Below are 10,846 nucleotides of genomic sequence, written 5' to 3' on the forward strand. Positions count from 1 at the left end.
ACCCAAACAGAATTTTTCCCACTAGGCGTTCTCGGCAAACCCACTACAAAGTCCATCGTGATGTCATCCCACTTCCACTCAGGAATAGGGAGGGGTTGGAGCATACCTGCAGGTCTCTGATGCTCGGCCTTCACTTGACGACATGTGTGGCATTTCTCAACATACAAGGCAATATCCTTCTTCATTCCATCCTACCAGTAATTTTTCCTCAAGTCCCGATACATCTTTGTACTGCCGAGATGAACTGAATAAGGGGCCGTATGAGCTTCCGCCATGATCCGTTCTTTGAAATCTGAGTCCTTGGGGACCACTCTGCGATCTCGGAACCGAAGTATCCCATCATTATCCATGCTATAATGCAAAGGCCCTCGAGATTTTCTGACTCTTTTTCTGATGTTCAGCAGCTTCGGATCCTTCCTTTGGAGAGTCTTCAATTCTTCAAAATCAGTTACCCGAATATCAAGAACTGAAGATAAAACCTCTTCTTGCTGCGAACTCTCTATAAGGAGCCTTCTCATCCCACAAAGCAACGAATCCATTTCTGACGGCTTGGCTTCATCTTCTAAGTGTGACTTCTAGCTCAAAGCATCAGCAACTATATTAGCCTTCCCCGGATGGTACTTGATCTCACACTGATAGTCACTGATTAGCTCCAACCATCGCCTCTGCCTCATATTCAGATTTTTCTGGGAAAACAAATGCTTCAAGCTCTTGTGATCAGTAAATACCTCGCAAGCTTCCCCATACAAGAAGTGCCGCCAGATCTTGAGGGCAAAAACAATCGCAGCCAATTCTAGATCGTGCGTCAGATAATTCTTCTCATGGTCCTTTAACTGACGAGATGCATAGGCTACAACCCGTCCTTCCTGCATAAGGACACAACCCAAACCAAACTTAGACGCATCACTGAAGACTACGAATGGCTTATGCGGTTCTGGGAGCGCTAACACTGGTGCCGTCGTCAACCTGTTCTTTAATTCCTGGAAGCTTCTCTCACATTTCTCTGACCAAACAAATTATGTATTCTTCCGAGTCAAAGTTGTGAGAGGTCCGGATAGGCGAGCAAAACCCTCTACAAATCTTCGGTAATACCCCGCCAGCCCCAAGAAACTCCGAATCTCACGCACTATAGTCGGGCGCTGCCATGACAAAATGGCTTCTACCTTACTAGGATCAACAGCCACTCCGTCTCGGAAAATTACATGCCCAAGAAATTTAACTTCTTCCAACCAGAATTCACACTTGCTGAGCTTGGCGTACAGTTGGTGTTCTCTCAATTTCCCAAGTACCAGACGAAGATGATACACATGCTCTTCAACATCTCGGGAATAAATCAGTATATCATCAATAAATACTACCACAAAGGAATCCAGATAAGGTCGAAACACTCGATTCATCAAATCCATGAAAGCTGCAGGGGCATTAGCTAACCCAAACGGCATCACCTTAAATTCATAGTGCCCATACCTCGACCTGAAAGCAGTTTTAGGCACATCCTGGTCTCTGATTCTCAGCTGGTAGTGACCTCAGATCAATTTTAGAGAACACGGCTGCTCCTTGAAGCTGATCAAATAAATCATCAATCCGCGGGAGAGGATATTTATTTTTGATGATCACCTTATTCAATTCCCTATAATCTATGCACATACGGAGGGTTCCATCTTTCTTTTTAACAAACAAAACTGGTGCACCCCGCGGTGAAGTACTTGGCTGAATAAATCCCTTCTCTACCAGTTGTTGCAACTGAGTCTTCAACTCTTTTAATTCAGCCGGTGCCATGCGATAAGGAGCTTTATGCACAGGAGCCGCTCCAGTTTCCAAGTCTATAACAAACTCCATTTCTCGAACAGGGGGTAGTCCGGGCAAGTCATCCACAAACACATCGGGGAATTCTTCCACAACTGGAATGTCTGCCAAAGACTTCTCCTCAGACGGCGTGGACACCATCTGAACCAAGAATGCATCCGCTCCCCATGCAATCTCTCTTCTTGCTTGAATCGTCGATATAATCATCGGCTTTTCTTTTAATTTACTCCCTGCAAATTCTAGACAATCACCATCTGGAAGCTGAAAGCTAATTATCCGACTTCTGCAATTAATACTAGCAGAATATCGGTATAGCCAATCCATTCCGAGGATGATAACAAAACCCAACAGCTTGAACACCACCAAATCAGCATCCAAGAATCTTCCCTCAAAATTTAACGGGCATCCCAAAGCAACCTTGGAACACCACACCACTTCACCATCGGGTAGAGCCACTACCATAGCCTTCGGCAACAGTTCCGTGACCAAATTACACACCCGTGCAAACGTGGAAGATACAAATGACTGCGATGCACCGGAATCAAACAAAGTACAAGCATAAAACTCATACAAACGGACTCTTCCTGAACCAAACACATCAACCCATGAAATCCACAAAGCAAAGAATAAACCAAATACACCAAAAATTAAATCCAACTTAAAATTAAATTAATCCATACCTGTGATTACTCCAGCATCATGGGTCGCTGGCGCCTCATCATCCACCTCTCCGGGTGTGACAGCATAAACCCGGGCTTGCACTGTTTGTCTCGGGTTTGTTCTCCCACCGCGTCTACCTCCACGGCGTCCTTGAACTGTTCTTGAACATTCTCGGGCAAAGTGACCCTGCTGGCCACAATTATAACATCGAGCCCCACCAGAAGGGCACTCACCCACATGGGCTCTATTACAAACTCCGCAAACAGGCACACGTCCTCCCATGCGAACACTTGAGGATGCTTGCAGTCGAGTCCCGGTCCGCTGAACAAATTTCTGAGGCGAACCCGAGCTGCTTCCTTCACCAGAAAAACTCCGTCTCTTATGTCCTGGAGGGGAGCCCATACTCAGATTGTTTTCTCGTTCCACCAGGGTGGCCACATCCACTAATTCCTGAAAAGTGGATATCCGATGGCTGACCACCATACGGCGTATATCAGGGCGCAGTCCCTCCTGAAAATGATCAGCTCGCATCTCCTCTGTGGCGATAAGGTGAGGAGCAAATCGCTCAAGTTCTATGAATCTCCGGGCGTACTGTTCCACTATCGCGCCCCCTTGGACCAAATCTGAGAACTCTCTCGCCTTTTGCTTCCTTACCGATGCGGGAAAGAAGCGGTCATTAAACTCCTTCTTGAAACGTTGCCAGGTCACCATAGCGAAAGATCCCAATTCTGATTCCAGCATCACTCTCTTGGTATCCCACCAATCAAACGCCGTGCCTTGCAAGAGATAGCTGGCGTAGAGTACCTGTTGCACCTCGGTGCATCCACACACCTCAAAAGTTCTCTCCAGGTCCTTGATCCACTTTCCAGCTCGAAGCGGATCCTCTTCTCCAGTGAAGTGTGGAGTCCTATGCACCAGGAAGCTCTCATAGGTGCACCCAGCTTGCACCATGCTGCTAGATCCTCCCGGGTAAGGCCAAGGCCCTCCCTGATATGGCCAAGGACCTCCTGGTTGTGGCCAAAATCCTTCTTGTTGCGGACAAGGCCCTCCTTGTGGCGGCCAGGGACCCCCTTGTTGTGGCCAAGGTCCCCCTGGTTGTGGCCAAGGCCCTGTCTGTTGTGGCCTATAAGTTTGCTGCATAAACTCCGTCATCTGCCGTATGGCTTAAGCTATGGAGTCATCTCTTGATGTATTGTCCCGTGGCTCCTGAGTAGATTTCTTTGGCCTTCCCATTTTCCTGCCACCACAACCTTTGACCCCCTTTCAGAAAAACAAAAACAAATCAAACCAACCAACAAAACAGAACCAAAAACCAACACCACATCACACCAAAACAAAAGAAACAACTTGTAAGAACATAACTAAATAAATAAAAACAAATAAACAAACTCAAACAAATAAAACAATTAAAACATATCAAACAGCAACTTTACTTAAAATAAATTTTAAAACACAACTTTAAAAACATTCTGGTACTACCTACGGGACATGTGGTTTTACCCAGAGTCAAACTGCTCTGATACCACCTGTGGCGCCCCCAAATCCCCACGCACGGACACGGGGAAATCGAGACATCCGGATGATGACATCACGGGTCACCACCCTAACGACGTGTGCCAAGTGTCTGCAAAGGCAACAAAGTGCACGAGAAAAATGCAGCGGATAAGCAAGTCAATAATTAAGTACCAGAATTTTTCTTGTTTAATACAAAGCTATTCCAAAACGTACATAAATAAAATATTACAAAACACGCATATAATAAAATATCAAATACAAAGCATAACTTCAGCAACCCGACGGAGCCGCATCCTCGGGCTCAGCCTCCTCCTCCTCATCCTCGAACTCTGCACCAAAAGTTACGGATCCAAAAATGGTACCGCAGGTAAGTAAAACCCAAACACCACCAGATAAAAACACATAGAACTCAAGCAACATGGATGCAAGGAAAGCCAATGCACATGTCCCACAAAACCACATTTTTACCACGCACGCCAAAAAGCCATTTGGCCCAATAAAAACATATCCTTAAAAACCAAGCCTCGCCATTATCCCAGATAATGGCCCAAACCACCATTTTCCCAGAAAATGGATCAATGCCTCGAAAAACCAACATCGCCATTTTCCCAGAAAATGGCCCACATCCGAAAACCATAAAAACAAACCGGTTATGCATGCACCATGACCTCCCCTAGGGATCATCCGCACACCCTGGCTCTGTGCCACACCGCAGGTAACGACTATGCATGTGACACCAAAAAGAGCAGTGCCCAGACTCGCGCCCAGCTCGTACCTGGCCAGGCCATCCTCTAGCCCTCGCCAGCGAAGGGCCACGGAGTCGGTGAGTAGAGCGATGCCCAGACTCGCGCCCCGCGCGTACTTGGCTGGGCCATCCTCTAGCCCCGCCCCCGTCGTCGCCCAGCGACAACTCAGGGGATGTCACTCAGTATTATCCACTCCCGAGTGACCAGAGGAACTTCACCGAGATAATAACCCATCCCGGCTTGGGCTCGTGAGACACACGCACCCGAAAATCCATTCACGCTAGCAAAACAGGGTTTCTCAAATAAAATAAATACACGTGCATGCACCATGCAAATGCAATTATCAATGCACAAAACAAACAACCAACCATAAAACAATAAATCAAGCAACTCCGTCCTCCATCCATCCGACCCCCGAACTCCTCGGACTCAGTCCGGAATCAACCAACCAGCAGCAATAAATAATTGAATGAGCAATATATATTTAAATCTGAAAATAGGGTTTGAAAAATACTTACAGCGCTATACGGTAATTTTAGAAAACACCCGGCATTGCAAACGGCGATGAAAAAGCAACGTTACAATGAAAAATCACTGTGGCCGTGGGTTGTGAAATACCCACTTTTGAACGGGGACAAACCAGGGCTTGGGATTGATAGGGAATGGTCTAGGGATGATTGTGAAGCTATTGGAAGTGGTGGTTGGCCGTGAGTGGCGGCGAAAACGCCGGAAAGAGGCTGGATTTCCCAAAAAGGAAAGCTAGCTCGCGGGAACTATTCCGGTGGTCGTTGGAGGCTGGAAATAGGTGGGTTAGGACGGCAAGGGACCGGTGATGAAGTGGTGAAGAAATGGTGGCCGGAGGTGGAGCGACGGCGGCGGATCGGAGCAAAAACCAAGTAGCCTTTGGAGGGCTTTTCCGGCCAAACGGCCGGCCGGATGGGGGTGGGTTTTGGTGGGAAGGTGCGCCGGAGGGAGGGGAGTCGAACGGTGCCAGCGGTGAGCCGCACAGTGGCTGGACGGCGGCGGTTCGACGGGTTGAAGCTTTCCGGCGTGAGGGAGAGAGAAGAGAGAGAGAGACCCAGGGGGGTCGACGCGGGGAGAGAGAGGGAAAAAAAAGAAAAGAAAAGAAAGAAAAAAAGAAAAAGAAAGGAAAAAGAAAGAAGGAAAAAAGAGAAAAAGGAAAAAAAGAAATGGAAAAAGGGAAAAGAGGTGTAGAGAAAAAAGATGAGGTCTAATCCTCATTCTGGAAAACAAAACTAAACCGCCGAAACGAGATTAAAACCACAAAACAACAAAAAGAAATAAAACACAACATCAATTAAATAAAAAATAATAATTTTAAAATGCAATAATTTAAAATAAATAAGCTAATATATTAATTAAATAAAAACAACCATTTCAGCGAAAATACAAGCGAAAGCGGGTCATCACAAGGAATTTAGCCTAGAAATTTGTTCATGGCAGAACTAGCAAGGAAGACCCCTATGACGCTGTGCGAGTTCATGGACCACTCTTATGTTTTTATTAATATCGAAGATACCCTATGGGCACTAACGGCGCCCAGAAAGACCGAGTTTGAGCAAGCCAACCAGAAAGCTAGTGGGTCCTCTTGCGAGAAAGCTGCTGAGAAAAAAAACACATAGTATGATGTGAGGCAAGGCGAGAACGGGAAGGCACTAACCTAGGATATAGGAAGAGAGCAAGGCAAACTGTGACGCCCCCAACCACCGCTTGGGATGGAACAAAGATTTGGAGTATTGGGACATGCAATACACGGTTCCATATCCTTGTTCATAATAGTTAATATGCAATGCAACCTAGAATACAATAAGCAATATGCAATAATCACAGTGGAATAAGGGTGAATAATTATAACTAATGCCAGCATGAACTAAAACATCCCAGTAGCTTTAATATTCATCATGAGTTCAGATGATAAGGTAGCAAATCCTCAATAAAAAATACTTAAATTATAAGTCTCCATGATTAGATCAACTCCTTCATATGCTTTAAGGTACGAAGGGTTAGAGCTATGAACATCAAAATAAAATCTAATCTTCGATCGAGGTTTGGCTCCTCCTTAATCAGTCGGATCCATTGGTTCATCATGTTTGTCCTCATCTAGTCCTGATACAACTTCTATTATCCAGAGAGGAATGATAGTGGATCCACAAGAGGTGAGATTTACTTGAAATCTCAGTAAGTTAAACGACCAATGTGCACAAAGATAAATTATGCTTGATAAATGATAAATATGAAATGCATATTATGCAAAAAATCAGTATTTGTCTCCCATCCAGATTCCTCATCTTTTCAAAAACACTTTGAGGCACATTTTCTTATAGAGAATATTTTTCAATTCAACTTTTAAAACATAACATTTCATCATCGTGTTAAGCATCATTAACAATCACATTAACATTAACATCATAATGTGTGGTATCATCACAGTTCCCTATATGCACTATGAGTACCTACAGGTGACTGTAGCACAACTCATGTTGAAACTATGTTGTCTGCAAATTCGTTCTCAATGCATTGGTAACAACATTATCATCATCATAACATCATAATATTATAACATATACACCCACCAGCTTTAGGTGTCATAAAATTTTGATTTCAATCCAGTGTTCTTTAAAAAGAACCAATTCGAAACCCGTTGACTGTTCTTTGTTAACTTAGGGGTTACCACTTCTTTTTTACTCACTCTAGAGTCAATAAATGAGTCCAACTATGATAAATCTCCATCCTAGCCTTTGGGGCTGTGACAAAAATTAAGTTTTCATGGTATGCTTGAAAATATTTTTCATGACATGCGTTTATAAGTATGCTTCATGTGAAAATGACAATTTTATAACAAAAAAAAAAAAAAAAAAAAAAAGAAAATGGCTCAAATGATGAAACATTGCGAATGTTATGTACTCAATGTATCATATAACATGTTGTTTCATGCTCAAATGAAATTTATATCATGAATGTGATATTTATCAATAAATCATAAATAAATTATCAAATTGTAAGTTAGAAGCCAACTTACAAATTGTTCGAACTTAGAAAATCGTAGCGGCTATAAACAAGGTTATACCAAGGTAGGATCTAAGCTTCTAAGGGAGATGTTCATAATAAAAAATATTAAAAAATTAGTATATATAAAAATACCCCTATACTTTCCAAAATTTCCACCAAGGCCCTAAATTTTTACTAGTTGTAAACTAGCCCAAAAAATTAACCAAACTTCATAAACCCCATATTTTCTATGTTCTAAAACTATTTGTGCCTTTAGAATTTTAAGAATCAAAGTGCAAACATGCTAATCACACCCAACCCACGGCATGCATTCCATCAAAAGGGGAGGGGACGTTGGCCTTGGCTGAAGGAGGGCTTGGTCATTGGTTGAGTGGGCGGTGGACTATGGTGAGGAGATTCCAACTTATGTCATCACTTGTGCAGGTGAATAGTGTTCAAACCTCCATGATTTCTTCATTTTAGGTGCTGTAAGGTGCTAAGTGGGTGTAGGTGCCGCCATGGTATGAAAAAGAAAAAAGAAAAAAAAAAGGAAACAAGGCATGAAGTCATGCCATGATGTTATCGGGCAGTAGTTTGAAAATCTAGACAAATTTTCATCTCTTGCTTGCATCACTTTTGTTTTATCTCCATGGCTGGTTTGTGCAGGTATAATTTCATTCATTGAAGGATTTTTCAGGTGGAGGATTGGCTGCAAAGTGCTCAAGTGTGTGGAGCTCATGGAAGAGGGTGGAGTAGCTGAATGGTGCAAGCTTGATGCTCATTGGTTTGTGGTGTTTAGCTTGGAGGAAAACTTGGTCAAGAATTCATGATGGCTTTGAGGGGTTCATGGGGATTGGAGGGAAAGGGAGGTGGTGTGTGGTGTTGGCTCAACCAAGAGAAGAAATTCAAACAAACACAATGCAACTCGATTTGGCTTCAACTAGGCTTCTAATGGAACTGGCTGGGTGTTTTTGGTTTGGTTCCTTGGAGCCAATTGCTCCAACAATCGAACTGAACTATGAGGAATAATGTGAGGTGTTAAAAGATGAAAATGCCCTTGAGAGAAAAAAGTGTGATTGGTGTGGGCTAGTGGCTGAATTGGTGCAATGCACAAAGTGATGTCTCAAGGTGCCGATTGTGGTGACTTGGGCATTAACATGTCTTTGCCTCTATTGACATGTTTTGGGTCAAGATTAAACTTATAATTTTATCTAATAGTGATGCAAACCAATAATAGAATCAATAAATTTCAAATAAAAAATGTGGGAAATAATTAAAAGGAAGATTAAGCTCAAAACATGATTTAGAGGTCACTAATCATGTGTACGTTGATTAATGCCCTTAGCCCAAGCTAGAAGCTTAATTATGGTCAAGTGGGGATCTTAGGAGTGTGAGGTACTTCTTGGGCTTGATGGAAACCAATGGTATGGTGTATGTGGGCTTCAATTAGAAGTGTAAAAATAGAGGACAAGGCTTTTGGGCCTTGTCAGGCTTGAAGAGTCATTTGTGTAAGTCTCTTGGTTGTCAACTTTTGGAGTGGGTCAATGAATAGACCTTATGTCCAGATTTGAGGGCTTATAAAAGACCTCAAAGATCTACCAAGATTAGGTCAAAATGGCATGTCCTTCTAAGGTTGGACCAAGGGCCTCTACTATTACCCAATTAGGCCCAAGGCTTCAATCCTTCTCCAAGTTTGGGCCTAATTTCAAAGCCTTGCCAAGAAAGGCCTAAGCTTCTTAGATCCATATGCATCTTAGCTGATGACATCTATCCTTAGCCCACCACATCCTTAGTGATTGAGAGCCCTAGATAAAACACTACTTGGCTCCCCCCTAAATCCACCCATACTTAGCCATTTTTGCTTAGCCCACTAAGGATGCCAAGTGTCATTCCCCAATTGGCTTATTGACAACTAATCAAAATAAAATACTAGAGATCTTCCAATGATACAAAATGTGATTCTCATGCTTAAATAATCCCAAAAAATATATTCCAACAATAAAAACTTACACTAACTAAGATTAAGGGAGCTAATGGTTAAGTCTTAATGGGCCTTTTAGACAAAGTGTTACATCCTCCCCCCATTAAAATAAGATTTTGTTCTTAAAATCAGCGTCTTAGTTAGTAAAATACACACACACACATACAACTACTAAGCATAAGCTTACTAATGGCTGTAAGGCTCGAAGCTTGAGGAGGGGCCTTTGGTGTCTTCTTCTTCTTAGTAGAAAGCATCCTCTTCAGAGTAGTAAGCATACAATTGTTAACTCGTCCTACGTGTTATAGTAGTAAGCATGCTCTTCAGAGTTGTAATATGCATTGATTTGCTCCTCATTCATCCTCCTTTGCCTAATTTCATCACTCTCAATCTCTGGATCTCCTTCCTCGCGAAAGCATATACGACTCGATGCAGAGTCAGACATCTCTGACATATCGGTGGGAGGAGCAGTAGGGTACAACTTCTCCTGCACTGCCTGTCGTCGCTCTACTACCTGGCTAGACTTAGGCTGATTGGGTGCAGTGGGACTAATCGGGCAAGTTTGGCATCTAAGCCAACTAGTCCTAGTCTCACCCATCGACCTAATGGGGTCATATGGTTGTCGCTCGTCGTGAGGTATGGCTCTCCATTTCTTGATGTTACCCCTCTTGTCATGATCAAGAATATGTGTCCAGTGGTACTCTAAACTCTTTTGCTAAGTCTAGTAGGAGTCTATCATATGTTTTTGCCTTCTTCGTCGTTGCTTAGCTCTAAGCCTCCATAATCGGCTGGGGATCATATAGAATTGTCAAGCAGCTGTCCCATTACCGACCATGGTGATGCTGTAAATAACAGGAGAGATATAGGTCATAAGGTGAAAAGAAATGGATGCCATGCTTGCATGAATGAATGTGTATGCCATGATGCGATGTGATGTCACACACGTCACAAGCAAACAAATAAAGGTATTTGGTCTTCATGTTATCTTATTTCTCCCATGTGGCGTCTTCAATGTCGTGATTTCGCCAAAGAACCTTAACTAGAGGAATTTCCCAATTCTGGAGTTCCATCTCCTTCCAGTCAGTATCAATAGGAATTTCCTCATATGTTAGGTTGTAATGATATATCCTCC

Source organism: Carya illinoinensis, chromosome 1 (genome assembly GCF_018687715.1).
Source record: "Carya illinoinensis cultivar Pawnee chromosome 1, C.illinoinensisPawnee_v1, whole genome shotgun sequence".
In the NCBI taxonomy this organism is placed as follows: Eukaryota; Viridiplantae; Streptophyta; class Magnoliopsida; order Fagales; family Juglandaceae; genus Carya; species Carya illinoinensis.